The sequence below is a fragment of the Brachyistius frenatus genome, unplaced genomic scaffold (genome assembly GCF_029030835.1).
Source record: "Brachyistius frenatus isolate BFR_SWC_R1_liver_20210118 unplaced genomic scaffold, ASM2903083v1 Contig_25, whole genome shotgun sequence".
NCBI classification, from domain to species: Eukaryota; Metazoa; Chordata; class Actinopteri; family Embiotocidae; genus Brachyistius; species Brachyistius frenatus.
The window spans coordinates 1,029,268-1,053,384 of record NW_027210624.1 but is presented as its reverse complement, the minus strand read 5'-3'; positions in this window follow the sequence as shown (position 1 = coordinate 1,053,384).

Sequence of the window (24,117 nt, the reverse complement as noted above, 5' to 3'; positions counted from 1 at the left end):
TCACAGAAGGACTCAGTGTTGACAGTCTGACCCTGGGGGCCGAATTCACACTCACAACCCAGCAAAGCTCTAAAGAAAACCCACCCTTAATATTCTATATAGTTACAGTGTTTTTGCTTTTATGAAAATATTTGTACCAATACTTTTTGAATAGTATAACAGTAATCTCCAAAATATGTAACTGGAGCAGAGACTTGATTAAAAAAAAAGTGAATGTAACTTCCAGGTCTGAAAAATGTGGATCTGCTGTAAACTGCAATACTATTGAGGGCCACCAGGGGCTGGCTCCAAAAAGGGGGTGGTTCCATTGACTCACAAGTCAATACATTATTAGAATATAGTGTCATTCACTAACATTCACTCACTACACTGGTATGTGGTGAACAAATACCAATATAGAATTTGCTGTTAAGTTAACTGTAGAATGATGTCATTATTTCCTTTATTACTGTAGTTAGATACTGATGTTCAGTAACCCTGTTCATCCTCCCTCAAACTTGTCTCTTCTTTTAACCTTGTGCTCTTCTCCATATCCTGCAGAGAAGGAGCTTCCGTCAGCGTCTATCTCTAACAAGGTTGACAGAGAGTAAAGCAGAGAGAGCAGGGTGATATGTCTTGGGAGCTCTACCCTCAGTATTGGCAAGGAAATCAATGTGGTGAGTAAACCTACCAGCACAGTCTGCAATCAGCTCCTAGGCCCAAAGTAATCATTGAATTGAAATAATCCTGAAAGGTTTCACCACTGTAGCAAAGTTAATAACAAAAGAGTCATCCAGGCCTACGCCTTGAATACGATATTAATCCTTGTATCAAGAATAATTACAATGGAGATTCAGGAAGAGTAACCTTTCAGGGGGAAGCTCTGGTTGACCGTCTGGACTCATTTCAGCATTCAACAGGCGCTTCCTGGATGTGTACTCAGTGACACCATTTGCAGTCGGACGATGTAGTTTCTCGCTGCTTAATTCTTCGCGCTCCACTGTTAGGGAATGGTCCCTCGGCAGACAGGAACCTCATCATCAACAATTTTTCACTTGTTTACATTAATCCCATCTAGATACGCGCTCGTTCCCATGGCAGCTCTTTGTAATTCTGCTCTATTGTCACGGTTTTGATAGACAGTGAGCCAACACTCACTAATTAGCTGTGAATATTAGCTGTGTGCGGCTTTGGAAATTCTCTTCTAATGCTCATTAATGGGAGTCAGGTCACTTGTTAATACTACCAGGGCATATTCAAAGGCATGTGCCCTCCCACCGAGCTTTCACATATAATCCCAGTTCTTTGCTCTTATTATTTAGGAGCCAGCAAACCAAGGACCAGCCGCACGTCACGCCAGTGATGCGATGAGCAGCCTGCTGCCGTTCGTGAGCCCGTCTCAGTTTTGGGGGAGATAAAGCACACTCTCCATTAAAGTCGGTCCGCCAGTCAACTGTCAAGACAGCCAGGTCAAGTCTTTGTCAGAGCTTCAGTCATTTGAGTTTATGAGAGGTCAAGTGGAGTCGCGTTTGGCTGAATTGAAAGCCCCCCCCCCCCCCTCCTCTTGCCTGCCTGTCCGAGGGTAAATGTGATTAAGTTTTCAATGCAGGAAAGCAAACACTTTCCCATTCGGCTGATTCTCAGAAGCATGAACATATGAAACGTTTCAGTGTCACGTATTGTTGATCCCCCCCCAAATATTTCAAGACACTAAATTGATGTTGTTATCCCAGAAATAGCATCTTATACATTTTCTTGACTGCATCTAATGACCATTTTATTTTAGTCAAAACCTTTAAACACATTTCTGGGGATTTTTGCTTGACCTTTGATTTATTATGTTTGATGAGGGGAAAATCCACTTGAAATAAGAAGAGGATCATACTTTGCCACTTACAAATGATCATAAACGTTGAGGAAATATCTGCAGCATAACAAATTTGTCCCCATTTCTCTTTTTGTTGTGGCCATGGTAGAAAAGGAAAGTGTTTGATCATCGCTTACATGACAGCTTACGCAGTTTATAGCATGTAGCATGAAATATGTAGTGAAAGTTAACAATTGGTATTTTTTTTTGTTTTTTGTTGGTATGATTGCAACCTGTCCTCGTGTGTTGAATGTTGTAAAGGAGTGACTGCGTATAGCTGCAGTTTTATTGTGAAATTCAAATGTCCTCTCAGTTTCTGTACTCCTGCTCTAAAGTACAAAAATGGTCAATGTAACGGCTTAATCTTTGTGTGACTCTGAGGACTGACAGTGTGTGTTTGTGAGTATATGTATGAAAGACAGAAATGTCAACCACACCCCCACCTCTTACCTCCTTTGATATTGACACAGGGTTCCAATTAGTTAAACGCACACTTCAGGTCCGTCCATCAAGCATTCTGCTCGCAGCTCGTACATGCCCGTGCTCTACCTTGGCCCTGGCTCTGTAATGCAGCAGTAATGATCATGGAGAGCCGGGGCATTAGATCTATCAGGTCCACCACTGGACTCCCGCTCCGTCAGACGACCTGACTTTTTTTTCAATTAAATTTTTTTTTTTAACCAGTTTAGCGTGTTTGAAAATCTGTGTGTACATCAACACTGCTGTGCGGAGCTGTGGATGCGTGGTGGGGCTCGCTATGTGGTGTTCACCGCAGTAGGTCCCGGTCTGATGTACCATAATGACCTGTCAGAAAAGCCTCAGAAAAACAGGGATAATCCATCGAGGCTATGTGACTAAATACATTCTAAACAGACCCATGTCAACGCCCTGAGACACCTGAACAGCATAATCTGTGCTGCTGGTCTCTTATCAGAACTGACAAGAAAAAAGAAAAAAAGAGTGGCACAGCAAAATAGCACGTACTTGGCTTAAGGATGTTAGATGGGTACTGTCATTTGGTACAACATAATTATTCCATTGAATATGTTATAGTTGAAGCAAAGTTCATTTGTTGTGGTTGTATAATCGGTTTACTTAGCCACATTGTTTTTGTCCAGGTGCTAACCCATCTTGATGTCACCCATTGGTTTATGAACTGCCCTGTATAAAAATACAGGGCAGTTCATAAACCAATGGCCGTCACCATCTTGTTGTTTTGTAGCCAAAAGTGACCACATTTGGACGAGCTGGGGAGGAGCGAGGGGTGGACCCGAGGACACTATACCCTGCCCAGCTACACCTGCATACTAAGACTGTCAATCAAACCAAGCACGACCCCCAAACATATCTTTGCGGCCAAATATCTAATTCATTATGGAATTATTTTCCAAAGAACCAACAGAACACTGATCAGAAGGAGTGGATTTTACAAATGACATCAAAATGTATTGAGTTTGCATTTCACGAGAGAAGTTGACGCTGTTTGAATGGGAATCTTTTGGAGTCAGAGGGTTTTTTGGAGCCAGCCCCTAGTGGCCCTCAATGGTATTGCATTTGAAGGCATTGGCTTCACTTTTCAGACCTGGGCTCTATGTGTACTTTTACATACAGTCCGTGTGTTTAGCTTTTTGGACGTCAAGTTTTAAATTCTTCTGTGATTTACCTTTAATAGAATTTACATTTGCATTGTGAATTCAGGCCGCACTTGCATTGTTCAGTCTGGGTTTCTAACCTGCATCTGTTATCATGTTACTTATATTGCATAAAGATGACATACAAGGATATGCAATGTTATTGTGCTATTAGCTGATAGTTTTTGTAGTTTCTTGAATTTGCGAATTTCGTGACAGGCATATTTTATGGTTCAAAAATGTTGTTGTACCTGTGGCATAATACTTTTTTCGAGAATGGAAGAAGAACATTTTCTACAGAGCCCAACAAAACAAAGCCAGCACTCTATAGTTGCTGATAAGGGAACAGCTTTAGAGCAGCTGTTTGTGATAACAAATAATTGATTAAAATTAAAGCTGCAGGAGGCAAAAAAAACATCAAGTCAAAACACATCATCATGAATCAGAAAGTGGGCCTGCAACAGGGAGGAAAATCACACGCTTACTCAACCAAAATTCATTCAGCTATTGGTCTGTTGTGGTACAGGAGGTAAATAGAATACTCCTATGCCGCTGGATATTTAGTTAGGAAAAAGTCATGGACTCGTACCAAAGTGACTAGTATACATTTAATGAAATAATTCAGGTGATTATGAATCTGGGTCTTAATTTAGAACCATTATTTTGCTCTTAAAATTGTTAAATCTCTTGTGCTGAACTTTTATCCTTCCCTTCTGCCAGTGAGAACAATTACAAAAACATATCAACACTGCTTACTTTTTTTACTCTGTTATTTTTATTTCTTTACCTGTAACTATAATGCTGCTGTAATGAAAAAGTGTCCCCTTGTGGGATTAATAAAGTATCTATCTATCTATCTATCTATCTATCTATCTATCTATCTATCTATCTATCTATCTATCTATCTATCTATCTATCTATCTATCTATCTATCTATCTATCTATCTATCTATCTATCTATCTATCTATCTATCTATCTATCTATCTATCTATCTATCTATCTATCTATCTACCTACCTACCTACCTACCTACCTACCTACCTACCTATCTATCTACCTACCTACCTATCTATCTATCTATCTACCTACCTACCTACCTACCTACCTACCTACCTACCTACCTACCTACCTACCTACCTACCTACCTACCTACCTACCTACCTACCTACCTACCTACCTACCTACCTACCTACCTACCTACCTACTTTATAGGCTTCACCCTAGCCTGCCCTTCACTACTTTCACTACTGTGGCGGCTGTAAAGCTGTAGATAAACTCCCGCATATCGACTCTTTTTCACTATTCAAATTGGATGCATTTGGTCCGCTAACATTTGGAAAGTCGAGAAGAGATACACGATTGAATTATTTATCCCCATTTAAGTTAGCATAGGGCTACGCTGGAAGTTAGCCAGCTCAGCTGAATGAAGTCCGGTACAGATGCCATAGAGCACGCCCAGTAAACATTCATCCAGCCAGCGCAGGAATGTCTCACCAGACACCAGATTTAAAAAGACTGGTGCTAGATTGGATCAGCGGTAGGGATGCTCTGCCTGTGATTGCTACATTGTGGGAGGGTTGAGGTTATAGGGTTAGGATCATGGTTAGGGATGGGGACCAGCTGCCTGACGTTGAAACAACCAATCACAGCAGCCAAGAGTTAAGAAGGGGAGTCCCTCCGGCTGATCCAACCATTTAAAAATATACTGTGAAAAACAAAGACATTTACCTGGCATTGTTAGGTTTAATCCGCATTGTGTGACCTCATTTGGCAAGGGCTTGAATGCAACAGACATTCACTAATATGTAAACGACAGATTTAGAGGTGATCACTTTCTTCAGTGTTGTGTTTCTCTTTCCTTCAGTTTGCTGCTGGAGCTTTAATACAGACTCAAGTTACTAAAACATATTCTTTTATTCACAATAATGTCAAACTAAAAGATCCTTCCAGCATCCAAATTCTGTCTGTAGACTGGCTGAAACACGCACTATGATATTAGACATGTTTTGTTTTTTGTTGCCGTGGATGTACTGCCTGCTGCATTCACTCATATTGCCATAATTACAGCAATTATGTAATTACAAGTTGGATATGTGGGATTTTGCTGGTGGGAGTTTTTGCAAAGCGTAAAAACTCAAGCAGTAAACAGAGCGGCACATCCAGGGATATTGGCAAACAAAGGTATTAGTGGTAGAATTATCCGTTCGATTCACACAAACTTTGCACAAACAAAGACGAATCATGAATACCTGCTCTCGACGGCTTGTGGAGTTTGCGTTTGCATTGGAGTGTGCATTCGACAGCAGCAGTAATGTGGGACTGAAACATTGGCAAATGCATATTCAGAATTAACCTTTAAAATTGCTATCCAAAATTATTGTTGAGCTGAACTCCCACCTTTAACAACCTCTGCTGAAAGTGTCCCTAAAGTTGATCCTGAAGGAGGTTCAGCTCCATGGAGCAGGAGGAGTGCACGATTCTCGGCTGATGACAGCTTTTAAATGTTCCAAAAAACAGAAATTGTCATCAGTCATCGCCACATCGGGCTGTGATAAATGTGAAGCTGCCTAACACTGCTTTAAAAAAGAAAAATGGAGCAGGAAGCTCATGCTAAATCTCCTGTGAGGTGGATATTGCCTTTAAGACGCAGCTGTCAGCTGTGTCAAAGGTGCCTTCCTGTCAGAAACAAGTGACGTCGAATCTGAAGCCTCAAGTCTGCCAAAATTACTTTTTGATGGAATCCTCACCCCATAATAATCCTGTTCAGTTCGAATAATCAGTCTCCATATAGCCCTGAGTGTGAGCCAACCTAAACTGTCAGCATTCAATTAGCCAAAGATTGTGATATCCCTGTGGCAGCGCTTGTCAGGCTGAATAATATAGCCGTCAGCCCTGAAGGTGAGAGAGGTCTGCTGCGTTGGATGGAGACCTATTGTCTGGAGGATTGACAAGGGTTGATGCAACAGGCAAAAGTGAGTTAAGGTCTTCACACACACACACACACACACACACACACACACACACACACACACACACACACACACACACACACACACACACACACACACACACACACACACACACACACACACACACACACACACACTCCCCTCTCTCCTCAGCACTCGTCCTCCTTGCATCCCCAGAGAGAGTATTTTTCATGCTTTCAAACCACCCGGCAGTGACAAGCCTCTGACAAGCCTTGCTTACTGTGACACCTTTGAGGGTCCAGAGGAAGGTTTCAACCACAATGCCTCCTCTGACGGGCATTCTTGAGAGAAAACGCACATTATTCTGCCATAACGCCCAATTTGATTGATTGGCACAGCCAGGCTTTCAGGAGTGAGAGATGGCATTGAAGACTTTTGACACATGCTTATTTATTTATTTTTCAGGAGTCACAGTGAACATTTATGAATACTGAATGTATTTTCAAGATCTTTTACTCCAGTTAGAAGTACACGCACCGAAACTTTCAATTCCCATTAGAAGGTCGTACAGTCTGACATATTTATCATCAGTAATACATAATATGCAATAACACCCGTTTTAAGAACATTTACAGTATGTAGATAATTGAAAATATTTAAAATCATTATCCCTGTCTCCTAATAATTATATTCACATTCATTTGCCAGATGAATTTCTTTTTAAGAATGTATTTTTATTGGTATAATGAGGAAATATGTGTAATAAACATCTCTGCAAAGTCACAAACTTTTACCTATAATATCTGCATGTAGGAACTAAACCCAAGATGATTGGGTGACATTTTTACGGTTGTGTTTAGGTGCTGATTACATGTGGTAACGGTCGGGGAAATATTATGGTCTTTATCATTTTGGCCAGAATATAAAACAGTCTTAGACGGGTGACTGGCAACACTACAGGTATGACCTGGACCAATCATCATTCATGTCCGTGCCTGACGTCGTCCTATCAGCTGGTTCTTCAGGAACACGTCGTAGGGTGTGCCCATAGACTGTGTATAAAAGACGTTGATTCTGGGTCTGAAAAATATCACCTACTGCCGCGAGAGGTTGGCTCCAAAACCCAATCACAAACCAATGGGTGGTGTCACTATTGGTTGTCGCTTTTGTGTATAAAATACTAAACGTTTCAACATGCTAGACTTTTATTTGGGCGTTCCAGATGTCACATCGCTGTTCTTCAGTTACATCACGTTACAAGGCCTGTTTGTCTTTCTTCACGTTCACATAGCAATTTGTCAGCAAATCATGTCAAAATCAGGCTGAATTTTTGTGTCATGAATAATTTCTTTTACATCAACGACAAGTGCACAAGTTTGAGTTGCAGTTATATGTTCATTATAGGTTATGCCGTCCTGGTTAATGTCAGGTTGTCGTAGCAAAGATATCTCAACACTCAGTCAACTTTGCATTAAAAATCACATGACGGATTCACAAAGACTCCTTTATGTTGTCAATCTTATGCACCAACTTCAGGTACATTTTCTCATTATTTTCTCAGTCCCGGCTTTGCCCGATTCTTTTTCAAGTTTCCTGCACCCTTCATCTTCAAGCCTTCTAACTAATATCCTGTCCACACAGATACCTGTAGCTGTACACTGGAGGGTTGTTGTTTGTGTCAGAGGGCAGCGCCTCGCCTTCACAAGGAGGCCACGTCGGTTTCAGCTGACTGCCACTGTGGCACTCGCCATGTGTGTCTGGGAGACTGGATACCTGCTTCAGCTGGATCCCTCCCTCTCTCCCCGTACCCTGCACAGGGACAGTCTCCCAAGGTCAGTAAACCCGCCAGACACACACACACACACACACACACACACACACACACACACACACACACACACACACACACACACACACACACACACACACACACACACACACACACACACACACACACACACACACACACAATACAAACACGCACTCCCTCAATCCCCACCACTGACAACCTTGCCTGTGAAATCAGGAATCGGTATGACCGTGAAGTCGTTGCTCACACGAGGTAAGACGAGGGTGAAACACCAGCATGACATCCCAATTTGTTGCCACGGCAACCTGGCGACTTGATAGAGAAAAGAAACCGTAAGAAGACGTATAAAAACAGAAGCAATAACAAAGATATTACAAGAAATCATCTGTTTTACCAAAATGTGGCACAAAGCGGCCGTGTGGAGAATCTGAGAAATGAAAGCCCCCCCAAAAAAAGAACGAAAAGCTGCTGACAGGTGGAACCTTTGGGGGAATCAAGTGAAAGGCAACATGTTTCTGGACCACAAAATGTGAGGCAAGTACTTTGACATTTTCCCCAAACCAACATTTGATGACTTTTACCCCAAGCAGAGGACACTGCAGACATTTTGGCCTGAACCCCCTCCTCCCCCCTCACCCCCGCTCCACCTCCGACTCGCCCCTCCACCCCCAACCCTGCCTCAAACATATTGCACCTGTTCAATTATTTAGCCGCTACTCTGTGGTTCGGTCCTGAGCTGCAGTGAAAGCTGTACCTGCCGATTAGAGCCGGTCTTGTCACCGGAGCTGGCCAGATATCTCCGTCTTGTCGTCTGAGAGAGAGCGAGAGATGCCTTTGGCCACATTACGCAGGAGGAAATGTCATTACCTCATTGCAGCCTTGTCATTTTCAGCCTTTGGTTTCTTAGAGACAGCGAGGGCTTGTGTGTGTGTGTGTGTGTGTGTGTGTGTGTGTGTGTGTGTGTGTGTGTGTGTGTGTGTGTGTGTGTGTGTGTGTGTGTGTGTGTGTGTGTGTGTGTGTGTGTGTGTGTGTGTGTGTGAAACTCAGTCACCCACCACAAATGAAGATGTCCTACACAGTGGTGAGGGATTCACTTTTTTGATTATATAACTTAATCTCAAAAGTTTGCTTTTTTTTTTTTTTTAAATACAAAAAAAAAAATCCCTCAAACATTTAACAACTGCATTTAGATTTTGGGAGACTAAATATCTTCACCCATACATACATCTATTAGCTAAAGCTGCTTATCCTTTAAAAACCTGTGGGGGGGCTGTAAACCTGTTCATTAAAACATCATTACTTACATAAACGTAAAAATCAGAGCTATGATTTCAATATCCAGTAAAATATTGATCAAGTTTGCAAAAGAAATGGGTCAGATAAAGATTTGTCTTTTTAAAAAAAAATATACAAGCATCATAAAACTTAAAGTTGAGTTGAAACTTATCTTTTTGACCACATTGACCAAATCAATAATATTAAGAAGAATATATTGGTTGAAACAAGAACATATTCTTATTTCCCACAGCTATTTGCTGTTGTGGTCCAATAAATAGAATGTTAATGGACATTTAACTTGTTTACATTGTCTACCTAGTGCAACGATCTGATGGTAAATCAAGCAGAAATCTTTAGAAGCCCATTTTTCCTCCCACTGGGGGGCACTGTTGAAGCAAATACGAGCCTTTAACGCCTAATCAGCCTTCACTGTCCAAGGCCTCTCTTTGCTGCCTTGGTACTTTTTTTCTTTTCTTTCTTTCTTCTTCTTCTTCTTTTTTTTTTTTTGTATCGTTGTCTGGTACCAGGAACTGCTGGAGGAGTGAGGTCTCCTTTTTCCCAGCCATTCTATGTTTGGCTCGGGCCAAGGATTTAAGAAAAGGATTGGAGATAGAGAGTTAGGAAGTACCCTGTGTGTGTGTGTGTGTGTGTGTGTGTGTGTGTGTGTGTGTGTGTGTGTGTGTGTGTGTGTGTGTGTGTGTGTGTGTGTGTGTGTGTGTGTGTGTGTGTGTGTGTGTGTGTGTGTGAGAGAGAGAGAGAGAGAGAGAGAGAGAGCGAGCATGGTTGTCTGTGTGTGATTTAACCTTCGAATATTCCACATCTGTCCTTCGTCCCACCAAAACCACCGTCCCCAGTTTGTTTCTTTGCTGGATTTGTGTTTACTGTGTGAATGTCTGTCCTCAATTTCAGGCATAGATATGCAAATCACACAGGAGTTATTAATCGGAGTGTCACAGGGATTATGCAAATGTCGAAGAAAGAGCGGCGAGAGACACGGAGGAAAGAGGAGTTTGGACGTCAGCAAACGTGCGTTGGCATTCACCAGAGGTAGATCGGTCTGTCGGATCGCCGCTGTGGTCGTGGTCTCCTTCTTCTGACCACACGCAGACAGCCGTGGAGAAAAAGGTCGTCCTTATGTCGGGAGATGCTCAGCGTGGAAGGAGCCTCGGCCCGTCGGACTAACGATGAGCCTGTTGTTTCAAAGGGGGGGGAGGGGGGGAAGCCAGACTGCATGTTAATATGCAATATCCTTGTGAATAACTCCAACCAGTGTTTTGATGTGCAGCAGATGTCGACATGACAGCTTGCACCAACATCAGAAACCTGTGTAAACATAAAGCAGATGAAATGATGTCTTGATCAAAGATAGTTTATTGTCATCAAAACTCTCCCCGGAGAGCGCAAATATTTCCACTGATAATATTTCCATAGTTTTCCCAGCAAGAATTAGGTCGGGAGTTCTCCACAGTCTGACATGAAATTATTATGAAACAGCTGTGTGAACTTGTGAATTAATATCAAGATATTCGGCCCTATTGCACTATGTGCTTTCGCAAGTTTTCAACGCAGGTGCAAGCTGTCCCATTGACACCTTCAGTGCCCAAATGTTTGCTGGGATGTTCTGGTACTCCATACACTGATCTGATTCTGTAAAGTCTTTCTATATTGCATCAAAGCAGCTGCAATCTGTATAAACATTGAATCACATGACAGCTGGGTGTGAAAGACAATGACCACCCAACTCTGGCTCCCCTCAGTCGTACTGGTTCGCGTACAAGGCTCTCTGCGTTGACCTACGTGTGCTAAACACAGCTAGAAAGTTTTGCTTCTAAAATAATTCAGAATATTTCAGAAAATAATATGCAGTGTTGTAGTCATGTTACCACAAAATATTTGTAATTTTTTTTTAAAGCGTGTTATCTTGTTCTAAAATAAGAAGAATCTGGGAAGATAAAAATATATATATATATATATTCAGAATTAAGGCATAGTCATAGATTGTTCTTTATTTATTTACTGATTTTCTTATGTATGCTTATGTATCCGGTATATTTACCTCCACAACAGTACAATCAATGTAAACGTATGAATTCAAAAACTCTTCTTCCATTTTCCTTTTTTTTTATTTTTTATTTTCTTTTCTTACCACGCCTGTTTCGAAGACCCGAGTTCCAACTCGTCTGCTTTCTTTGTGCCCCAGATTGGTTTCAATCCAAAACAGCGTACAATCTTATTTATTTACTTATGAATTGCAGAAATTCCGGCTGAAGAAATGGGTTGGGTTGGTGTACAGTTGAGCTACTAAGCTTAATATTAAATGTTCAAAATAACCTGTATCACTTATTGCTCGGTCACATGTGCATGAGGCACAAGTGAATACATTTTTCTTTTGTGCATTGCTTCGTGACTGAATTGTCTCCTTCTTTTTTTTTGGACGTAAATCAATAAAAATATCTTGCTATAAGGAATTAAGGCATGGCATTGTTAACACACATTTTATTTTCGAAAAATGTTCTCTTTAAACATCCAAAAGAAATGTTTTATATGAACTGTCCGTTTCTCATAACATTGTCAGAACATAATTCCTTCATTCTTTAAATGGTCTCAGAATCAAGGTTGTTTTTAATGTTTATGTTTTTTACATCAGAATAGGATAACGTGCTTTCAAAATATTACTGAAATACTTTGTGGTACCAGTGTTAAAATGGAATTTTGTAAAATATTTGTTTAGAAAATATGATCCTAACTTTATGAAGAACACAATGAAAACAAAATCAAATTCAGAAAAAAACAACAACAAAAACCGTTGTGCTCATTTAGCAACTAATCTCTCAGATATCAAAAATTTCCCAACATTCGTTTGGTGATCATGAAAACAGCTTCAAATGAATGCTAACGTTTCACTCCCATTCCCCTAGAAGTGTGCAGACATAGTTTTTTTTGGCTAAAGTCAACCATGTCAACATCATGCGGCCATTACAAGTCAGATGTGTGTGATTTCCCCTTTGACTTTTATATTCCTGACCACTGACGGAATCATTTACAATCAGGGAAAGTTAATATAATACTTGTATGTAATAGCAAGTCTAAGAACAATTAAACTGTAACACAACTCCAAGTTACTTGTAATCCAGTGGACTTGTAAATAGGCAACTGTAAGTTAACAAGTTTGACACCCAGTATCATTGTAATATATGAGTGTCACATTCACAGATTGTTTAAACTGCCCCGAGGTTAGCTGGATTACTGTAAGCGCTCGAAGACATGTTGGTATCCAGAAATCTCTTCAAAGGTAAAGTTTATAAAAAAAAAATATACACACCAGTGTGTCTGCAACAGGGACGAGTTTCACATCTTTACATTCAATATAAGAACATTTTAAGATGTATTGTAGAAGTTGTGATTAACTAATTTTGCTCAAAAGTAAAATGTGATGAATGCAGCTCTTAGTTTCTGAATGGTAAACTGTATGTGTGTTTTCCACAAGTGCCACAGGATCCCTGCTGTCAAAGACTGCCACTGCTTCTGAGAGCCTGTTTCCACTTGTCCCTAATCTACCTGTGGGACTTTACAGATTGGAAATAGATCACATGAGGAAAGCTCGGTTACCTGCAGTCATTCTTTCCCGACTTGGTGGACGATTATTGGCAGGTTTTGGGGCACCGCCGCAAAGGTTGAACGAATGCATTTCTGCAGATGACTGTGAGGCAAGGAAAGATTGAATTCTCACTCCCTCCCATCTGTGTGTGTGGTGGGGGAAACGGGTGAGTCTCCCAGAAATAGGCAGTGATAGATGAGGTACATGGAAGAAGACAGCTACCCCTGCTCTCCAGCCTGGCTGAATCAGGAAACTGTCTGCCAACTAAATGCCTCTCCCTCCCTCTTCTCTCTCCTTCCTTCCCTCCCTCTCTCACACTCTCATTATAATTTTCTCTTTTTCCTCTTGGCCTCCTCTCTTTCTCTGCTTACGAATCAATCGTTTTGTTAGTGCTTACCAGACAACAGATCTTTAGTCATTATGAGATTGTGCTTTATATCACTGCTTAATGAGCACTGCGCCCACTGCAAGCATCCAGGCAGCAGCTAATGGTCAAAAAAGCGACACTTTCTTTCACTTGCTTTTTCCCTGTGTGTGTGTGTGTGTGTGTGTGTGTGTGTGTGTGTGTGTGTGTGTGTGTGTGTGTGTGTGTGTGTGTGTGTGTGTGTGTGTGTGTGTGTGTGTGTGTGTGTGTGTGTGTGTGTGTGTATGCCTGAGAATACCTCTTCAGTTAATTGAAATGTTTACATGCTGTCGATGATCCAAACTGATGAAACAGTTTTAAAAAAAAGGAAAAAGAAATCACAATTATATCTTTTGACCTGGTTCAAATATGACTATAGAAATGACAGAAACAAGCACTGAAATAGCATCTATAGACATATTTTTAAGCCATTTCTCCAGAATCTCCCTTGCGATTGAACGAGTGAGACCACCTTAAGGAGCCGCTGACCCCAAAAGAATTCCAGTAATGTGACTTTCAGTTTCAATGTGCTGTGATGGCCTGAATGCTCTGAGGCTTTTTTTTTTTTCTAGTGGCAACATTCCTGTTCACACATGTACACTAGATTCTGCACTATATACTTTCTGTTATTGAACATTTTACCATATTTCCTTTCACTGGAAAAAAAATCTCTTCAAGTCACTCATGGTCTCTTGGGTGAACGGCCAGGAGTCCAAGGTCCATTGAGCCGGGCCATAAAGTCAGCTAATGACAGGTGGTGAACCATCTTTGACCCTTGACCTTTGAAAAAAAAAAAAAAAAAAAAAAAAAAAAAAGCTCCTCATTGAAGCGCATTTCTCCAAAGTAAATGTTTTTCGTCCTTCCAGTCAGAGCTCTGCTCGGGCCTCTTATTCCAGCCTCCGGATGCTTCTTTATTCATTGCTTGGATGAATGTACATGACCCCTTAAAATAACAGGAGCTGCCCCAGAGGCCACACTTGAGCGATGTGACATTCCGGCTAACCTGAGATGACTTTTAAAGAACGGATGAGTGAAGGACAGTAGGAGGATGGAGGCAAAAGATGGACGATGAAAGAAACGGCAAAATGGACAAAATCAAATCAGTGTAAGCAGAAAAGGTTACGGTCAAAATATGAAAAAGATAACATCGCAATGTTGGATGGAAGATTCCAGTTTTGTGTAGAAGAATTGTTCGCTGTTTCCTGTTTGTACAAAGTCATTCGTCCTCTGATTTAGGAAGATCTTTTACAAACACCAGGAAGGTTTCTGGAAAAATCCTTTCACTTATATGGCTCTGCTTCACCTGATCGACAAAGTTACCTTTTGCACTTGACAAAAATGTATTTACTGGCAGTATTTTCAGACCTTTCAAAAGCTTTTTCATGATTATGTCTCCACCTGTAAACTGTTTGTGTATTCAAACAAAGTCAGCCCCATCTGTGGGGTTCCACAGGGATCCATTCTCAGACCATTATTATTCCTTATCTATATTAATTATTTGTCTAATGTCTCAAATATCCTTCGTCCACTCATGTTTGCAGGTGATACAGTTCTTGTTTTCTTTTATTAAAATTTCAAGGCCATGATTTGGGATGCTAATTTTGCCTACGTTGTGTGGTTCATGATTCTTTGAATATACATTTTAAATTTACTTTAAATTATATTTGAGTTTGTACAGAAGGTTAAAGTCTAAACAAGATTTCTGGGAATTGTTGATGAAAGTTTGAGTTGGGGAGAACAAACTAATTGGGACCAAATAAATAAGATGCAATAAAGCTGGTTTATTATCTGGCCACCACAAACTCCGTTTTTACTCCCCATTAGAGTCTAATTTATCCTTGCATTTCATATTGCAATATGTGTGGGCAAGTGCATTTTCTACTCCAAAAACATTGTTAGTCACGCATCTCATGTGCTCCTCTGTTTCAAAATCTCCATATTCATATTCTTTATGACATTGATGTTCTTTACAGTTTTCTGCATTTCTCTTCCCTGCACAGTATTTGTTATATTTGTAATTTGTGTGTATTTTTAAAAAATTTTTTTTTAATTGGGCTAAAATACATTAAATAGAACTCAACTTTTCAAATTAATTGAGACAAAGACAGTTAACTGCTCATCAGTCCATAAAACTCCTAATGCAGTGTTTGAATTTCCATGCAGCTGAGGCGAGTTCCTCTGTCAAACACACAGGCGAGCACTCATCAAGGATTGCGTATTTAATCAGGGGAAGTTAATGCTTTACAAACAGTCTCTGTAAAATGTTAAGCAGAGTTCCTAATTAGCCTATCGTGCAGTCATAATCATTTCAGAAATAAATTAAGCTGCAGGTATTTCAGCAGGCTAATGACCCGCATTGGTCCTCACAGCCACCCTCTTCTACTAAGCTGTCATGTTCAAAGAGGGGCAATGAACAGCACTTACTTTGTTCCTAACCTCTTAGACCTCTCCAGCTCTCTGGGTAAATATAATATACTTCATTTGTGTGCACCAAGGAACTAAGCTCCACCAGCACGTGCGTTTCTGTGCTGCGTGTGAATACAGTCTTTTTCTGAAGATTTGCCAAATTCATGGACTGTCCTCAATTGTAGTTGTCAGTTTGATTTAGGATTGACATATTTTTGGGGATTTGTGAATTTTTATCATTTCAATTTTTATTTCAAAGTTCCTTCTCAGCATTTCGACTGCATTACATGTGTATTAAAGCAATATAATAACCAAATAACTTCTCGCCATTTCTTGTTTATTCTTTCAGTCATTTCTTTTAGTCTTTTAGTCTTTTAGTCTTTTATTTTGTACCAAATAAAGAATTATAATTGATATTTGCATTGCAGAGTTTCCTCTACTATGCTTATTCTCCACAAACTTTTCTCACTGAACAGTCCGACATGTCAAAGCATGGAACGTAATCAATAAAAGCTGCATTACAGTTTGCTTGTTTGACTTGTTTGACTCCTGCCACCCTCCCTTCAACAAGTGATGACGTCATCCTCAGAGCGCAGCTGTCAGCTAGGACAAACAAAAAAAAAATCCTTTGATAATAATGACATTTCATATTCAAGAAACACGTTTTCTAGCAGAAAACCTCTATTCAGAATTTTTATAAATAAAATATTATAATAAATACAAACTATTCATCATTCTACCAACCCAAAAGCTCTGCTCAATATATGAAAACTTTTTAATTAAAAACTGCTGAACTTGTTTAATTTATATATTTATAAAAAAAAAAAAAAAGTATTTCTTTATTTTCGTTACTCTGAGCAGATATTATTGTAAATGAATTTGTATTTTGTATGTATATTTCCAAGTGTACTGTTCTAATGTTGAGACATGCAATACATTTCGTCAAAAAACAACAACGAAGGTTAACTTCACCTTCAGCACCTTTACTCCCATCTCTGAATGTGAATAAACACAATGTTGTGCTCTGCAAACATGTAAGAAATAAAATAAGTAAACTGGGTTATATTAGCGCCTCATATAACTCATTGCCTTTTAAATTAGTCTGTCTAGAACTCCATGTTTGACTTCCTGTTTTATTTTGTAAGTCACCGTGTGCTTCCGTTTCGCGCTAATTTCCGTACGCACCCGTGGCTCGTTAACTAATCAGTCTAACGTGCGAATAGCCCAGACGTCCTGCAGGGCCAGGTTTGCGTCATACTCCTGGCAGGCAGGTTTTTCTGCACTTCCTCGGGCTTAGTTCGGTCCTTGTGGATGGCCTCCTTGTATCTTCATGAATCTTTGTTTTCTCCACTCCACACGGGTTTTTTTATGCTGCACAGGACAGAAAGTAAAGATTTGACCCGAGCACAGAGCTGCTTCACTATCTCTGCAGCTGGAAGTACTTATGCACCAAGCTGGTACCAAAACACCCACCAGCCAACAGGTTTGCCTTCACTGAATAAGCAATCGCACCTTATCCATTTGAACTATTGACCAATTATCTCTGTATTCTTTGTTGAAGTTGGTATATAAGAATATTTTATGTAATGCAAATGTTAGTCATAGACTATTTTAGTTCAAACATAAGCTATTTGGTCACTGATGTAGTAAGAAAATTGTTCACTATTTGAAATATAGATCTTAACTTTTGCATCCAGCATAGAGGTATATGTTAATATGGTGCGTGCTTGACAAACGAGTATATCTATCTATCTATCTATCTATCTATCTATCTATCTATCTATCTATCTATCTATCTATCTATATATACTTTTTTATGATGTTGCCAATATTAGATTCATTCTGTTTTTAAAGACTGGCAGAATATAATAACCTATTATAAAATTAATAATAATTCTATTCCTAAATAAGAGTTAATTTTAGTGTTGCTACAGTTATTTTACAGACTAACCAATTAATGTCAATATTTATTTTGATTAATTAATTTTAAGAACAAAAAAAATAGAAATTAATGGAATGAATGAAGTGTCAATTTTGGCCACTTATTAAGGAACTATGTTTTCGCTTATTTTGAATTTACCTGGAGATGTTTTGCAAGAAATGTGCTGAAATATTTGTCTAATTTGGAGAGCTGTAAACGGGCCATATGCTTTTCTTTTTTTTCTTGTTTTTTTTTTTTCAGAAATTGGGTTGTGTCGATTTGAACTCTGAACCACAGCAGTCCCAGGGTGTCTCAGAGTGATGCCAGGTCGTGTGTTTAAAGCTTACAGCCGCTGCTTCTCTTTTGAAACAGCAGTTTGAACGAGTCGCAGCCAACAGATCTTTCTTTGTGTTTATTTAAGCCTGAATCAACACCAAAGTGTGGTTACACCATCACATCCCTCTGCACCAAAATCACCTGAAAGAAGTAAATGTACAACCTATTCAACTGCTTCGTGAAGAACTGTGGAAGACATTCATGGTGAAATGATGACGCAGTCATGAGGTCCAGGAAGATTTTATAAAGGGAATATCAGAGCTGCTTCTGAAGCTTTGGCCGGAACTCAATGATTCTGACGGCTGCATTTCCTGTAAAACCTCCTCCTCTCCTTTCTTTGCAGTTCGATCATACACAAGACACTCAGTCACGCAGTGGAGAAAGCTTTGATTGGTCAGAAGTTGGATCGCCCTCTGTAGTTCAGCACTCTTCCTGGCGTCAACAGTGTTTTGGCCTGAGAGGAAAGAGGTCTTTCAGATCTCATGTGAAACGATACAGCTTCAACAATGGATTTCTGTGGAAGGATGTGATGTAGTCCAGAATGTTTGAATTTGGTTGATTTGTGTGGATCACTCCACTCTGTAATGACGTGGGTGAAAAATGCTGATATGTTTATTGCTGATTGATATTGATGCTGAGGTGTCTGCTGCCAAATCTAAGATAAGTGGTCTAGTTTCATTATTGATGTTGAACTATTGTTTGAACTGTTCAACTACAAGTGTTAATTTTGAAATGTGAAATTTTACAGATGACTAAATACCCTGTTAAAAATTTTTTTAAACTATTATTGTAACTATTTCCATAACTTCCAAAGTTATTTAACTCATTTCATTTGATTACTTTTGGGTGAAATGTTTTTAAACTGGGCTAAAAAGTCCTACAAAACAAATGTAAACTAGTCGGTGTTAAACTCCCAACAGAACTCAACACTGAGGACTGCTAAACTTTTATTAAAAGTTCTTCAGCACAAGTTGCGTTCAGATGGGCATGTTTTGATTTTAAAGCACAACCACCAAAACAAATCCCAAGTATGTAAATCAAAACTGACTGCAGTGAAGGAAAAATGTTCCCATAACCTCAAACCAAGTCTACATTCAGGTCCGCTTCATGCTTGTTGATGATGGAACTATCAAAAGGGCTGTGTACATTTGAGTTTTTTGCCACTGGTTCCTGAATGAAAAATGAATCTCGGTCTTATCCAACGACTACTGGTTAACCACCTCGGGATGATTGTTTAAAGCAGTGGACATTAATTTGATTGGCTGAGAGGTGGAGCCTATCCCAGCTCACATTGGACAGGTCAGCAGTCCATCACAGGGCCACATAGAGACAGACGGAAACCATTCACGCTGTCATTCACACCAAAGGGACATTTGTAGAACCACCAATCAACCTGAGGTGCATGTTTCTGGATGGTGGGAGGAAGCCGGAGCACCCGGAGAGAACCCACGCAGGAACAGGGAGAACATGCAGACTCCACCCAGAAAGGTCCAGGCACAGATTTGAACCCGGAACCTTTTCAATATGAGGCGACAATGCTAACCACTGCACCACCGTGCCGCCTGCAAGTCAGGATGACAAAACTATATTTTTTAATACGAAGAATGAGAGAAAAGATGTCGAGCAGCAAGCCAGATTTCATTTTCATAAGAGAATGTCTCACTGGACTAAGACCACTTCATCAGTCCTCCAAAAAATATATATTTTTTGAAAATTGGTGAAATGAAATGTCAGTTAACCTGAACAAACACTGTCATCTAAGAATTGCAAATTCCACGTGAAGTAATTTACCAGTTGCATTCATATGGTAGGTAACATCAGATGCTAATGCTGACAAGATTATCTAAAGCAGCACAACATTTAAACCTTACCAACTCAGTCTGTTGAGGATATACATTTGTAAGAGTCAAAATGTTCTTAAAGATATTTTACATTACTAAAGCCTTGTCTTTCACAATGACAGTCTGACTTCACTCTCATAGAGCTAACTAACTTTGCTCATTGAAATGTGTCTTTGTTTCAGTGTTGCAGAGGAAGAGAGGGAAAACATACCTGGAGGTTTCGCACAACAAGCAGCGCTAAAAGCTTCGTCATTGTCGTCAGCAACAGGACGTGTTTCTGGAGGCAGCTGAGAAGACGTCTGGCGGTTCCCACCTTGACATGGTACAGTCACTTTTCTTTTTTTTTACACGCTCGCTCTGCTTCCAACACTGCATGGAAAGATTATTAAATTTTACACTCAAGGATTTTTTTTTTATCAGCTCTTCGCTTCTGACTGACACTGCCATTATGGTGCTAATGATAATCAATCTCAGATCAATTAGGCAGTAATTGCTGAGTCAATGGGGGAGGCTGGTTAAATATTGATAAGTGTCTAAAAGGCCCATCAGGCTCTATTGACAGCTCGGAGAGAGACAGCACTGGTTCAGCTGAGATAGGAGGGGGTGATGGAGAGATGGCTCAGGGGCTCGGGTCATATTCTCCACTGAAGCCGGCCACTCTGGTAATCAATGCAAACCTCTTCTTTCTCTGGCTGTAAGCTCTGTTCATAACCTTGGTATTATTGTTGGAAGTAGCTGCTCAGAAGCTTTTTTTGTTTGTTTTCTGGTTATATTCAGGTGTGCTTGTAATGCCGGTCCCTGATTATACCCTCTTTAAACTTCGCACCTTGCTTTGAGAAGGATGTTTGTGGAGTGTCAAGCTCATGTGGAATAAACTATACACATGGTGGATTTTCTTGCTCTTGAATGATTGTGAAAGACTTTTATAGAAGCAACCATCTATCTAAATAGCAGCTTAATTCTCTGTCTGCATTAAGAAATGGTCTTTTGAGGACATTACTGCACTTAGTTGTTCCTGTGTCTCTCTGCAGGGACACACAAATCTGCTTGTTCACCAGTTTTAGAAAAGCTTTGTTTATTTATTTTTTGTGCACATTGAGAAAGCATTAGGAAAAATAAGACATAATTGTGTCTAACTGTGTCGGATAAAAACAGTTTGTATATGTGCAGTTCTCCTCTGACAGCATGTGATCTCCAAAAGGTTATAGTTGTCAGGTTCAGCGTTTCCTTCAGTATAAACTGAAGTGGAAATATCAGAGGAGAGTATCAGTGCTGGCATTTGAAACCCTTTAGAAGCACCACAGTCTGTGCCACTTGCAGTTTGAGTTACATTGAGTCTGAAGCTTCAGAGGGGAGATGAGCAAGGACTTTGCCCTAATTATCATGCTGGCTAAACATGCTGTGTCGGTTAAATGACGTTTGCAACAGGCGCAACCTCTGGCTGCTTATAGCAGCTACTTCCTGACACTCCCAATCAGCTTGATTGATTGGATACCCAGGCCACTCCCTAACTCTGATTGGCAGCTTAATGACAAAGGGGAGGAGAATAGCTAAAGGAGACGGGGCGTTTTGTGGCTAATCCAAAGTACATTTTCTCAAAATGTATGTTTGGAAGCACTTTGGTTGTTGGTCTGTAATAAAGGCAGCATTAAAAAAAAAAAAAAAAAAAAAAAAAAAAAAAATCATCCATTTTAATCTGTCTGGGCCATTTCTTCTGCTTTCATCTATCAGGATTAGGTGAGTGGTGGAGCCCAGTCCTCTCTTAAAATCAATCCATCTCACTGAACACCTGCAACAACTGATGCTCACTGTCCAGAGCGACTCTGCGCTATAACCACAAACTTCTGATTAGACAGCGAAGTGATCCATCTGCTAAAGACAACACTGACAATCATGTTAGCATCTGTCTGCATTAGTTTCTTATAGGCTGCCAATAGCATTAGTCTTTTGAGATGAGTTTAGACCATGATTTTCTATAAATCCTTGTCTTTTTTAATCATTACTTGAAATGAGGAGGGTTTGTTTCAGCGGGGCGGGGGATGGGGGGGGTTGAGCTTTGTGTCATTGCTCTTTTTTGACTCCACTGAGATGTTTAAATACCGCCTACTGTCATTATATAAGTACCTCATGTACAGTGGAGCAGCCTCAAAGCATGTGGTTGCGGTGTGCTTTACAGCAATGACAGCACCTGTACAGTAACGATGATGTCTTGATTAAATTCTTTGAATCACAAACATTGACTCTACAGTTTTCCAGGTTGATCAAATTAGTCAAATTATTATTATTTTTGTTTGTATAGAATATCATATCTGTGCTAAGTGGGATCTTTATCATTTTTCCATCTAGATAACAGCATCTCAATGGAGTAAATAGTTTGTAATAGGAGACTTAAAAGAGCATTTAATCTTAAAAGGCTCGTCATGTGGAATCACTTTGATGTGAACTAACTCGATATGAACACAACCTCAGGGCACTGAAGATGAAGATTGGGGTTGTGATAAGATTTGCCTTTGGTATACTGGAGCAGAGTTGGCACTCCCAGTGACGACTAATCGTGTAATCGTGTAAAGGAACTCTTTTCTCTGAACCTGTCGTCAGAAGATGAATAAGATGAATTAACAGCAGCTGATTCCATTTCAGTCTACTGTAGTTCCAGTATGCTGTTTTCAGTAGGAAGCTTTCTGTTAGGACAGACACTTTTTTTTTTTTTTTTGTACAGCAAAATCCAAATTTACATGAACTGATATCTATGTATTTTACACATAAAAGCATTAAACTGGACACCACAGACACGGCGGACGTGCGGTGTGACATAACTGGTGGCAGAATGACAACACCTGCCATTTGGTCCAGTTCTAATTAATCCACTAACTCTCCATGGGACTGCTGTTAGCACCACAGCCGCTCACACAAACTTACTTGACCAAGGACACCAGCTAAGAGGAATTTAATCAATGTGATGGATAACATTTGTCTTTACAGCTCTCGTAGCGGTTCCCATGTTAACCATTCCAGGAGACAGTACTTTTCCTTCCAAATGTTCTTGCTTCTTTTTTTTTTTTTTTCTTCTTCCTGTTGGTGAGTGATAAAGTAAAACAGAACCGAAAGGCTGTGGGGGGGAAAAAAAGTTGAGTCATTGCTGTCACGAGGGGACAAAACAATGGAATACATCAGAAACGCAGAGACATTTCAAAAGCTTTATTTTGAGTAGCAGTGTGGAGCAATGCCACCGTGCAGCCTCTGTGTGACATTAAAGTCCAATCACTGCTCGGTTTTAGAGCTTGCACGTTATTTTGCCTGTTCAAATCTGTATTTGTAGACATGAATGAGTCTCATTCACAGCCAGATAGCAGACAGCCAACAGAGTCTGCTCATTCAGCCAAAATGAACAAGCATCCTACTTTTGATTAATGTGGGGATGAATTTGTGCAGCTCACTGGTGAGTCATTATTTTCCAACAGTTTAAACACTCGTGAAACAAAACATTTCTGGTTTATTTGTGTGGATACCGAGGTTATAATCATTAATGAAAACTAATGCAGTGACAAATACTAGATGTGAAGAAACATTTTCAGTAAATTAAATAAAAATGAACAAGGCTTTACAAATATGGATGACAACATTCAGATAAGCAAACTGCACCTCTCATCTTGTGACGTGTTGCCTATTCGTCCACGACTGGCATCATGCTGGAGAAAATTTGGAGAGAGCCCATGAGCCCTATTTGGGATGACTGGGATTATGATGTGCAATATGAAGCATTTATCAAGGGAAAATAATCTCACAAATCTGAAAGTCCATTTGAAAAGCTCATCCAGCAAGGTTAACCTAGTTTATCTTGATAAATTGAGGGAGAGAGCCCTGAAGGAGACGCTAACCTCAGGCCAGCCACCATGACTGAGCATCTGCATCTATAGCCTACTTATTCTGACTTTTTTTTTCGAAGGCAAAATTTAAAAAAATAAAACTATACTATAATAACTAAACTGTTGTATACACTGTTTTACACTGAACAAACTCTTATCCATATTGGATAATCCTGACCACGCTCTCACCACCTGCTGCAGGGACAGCGGAGCACTTTCTCCAATAGACTCCTCCACCTCCGCTGTCACAA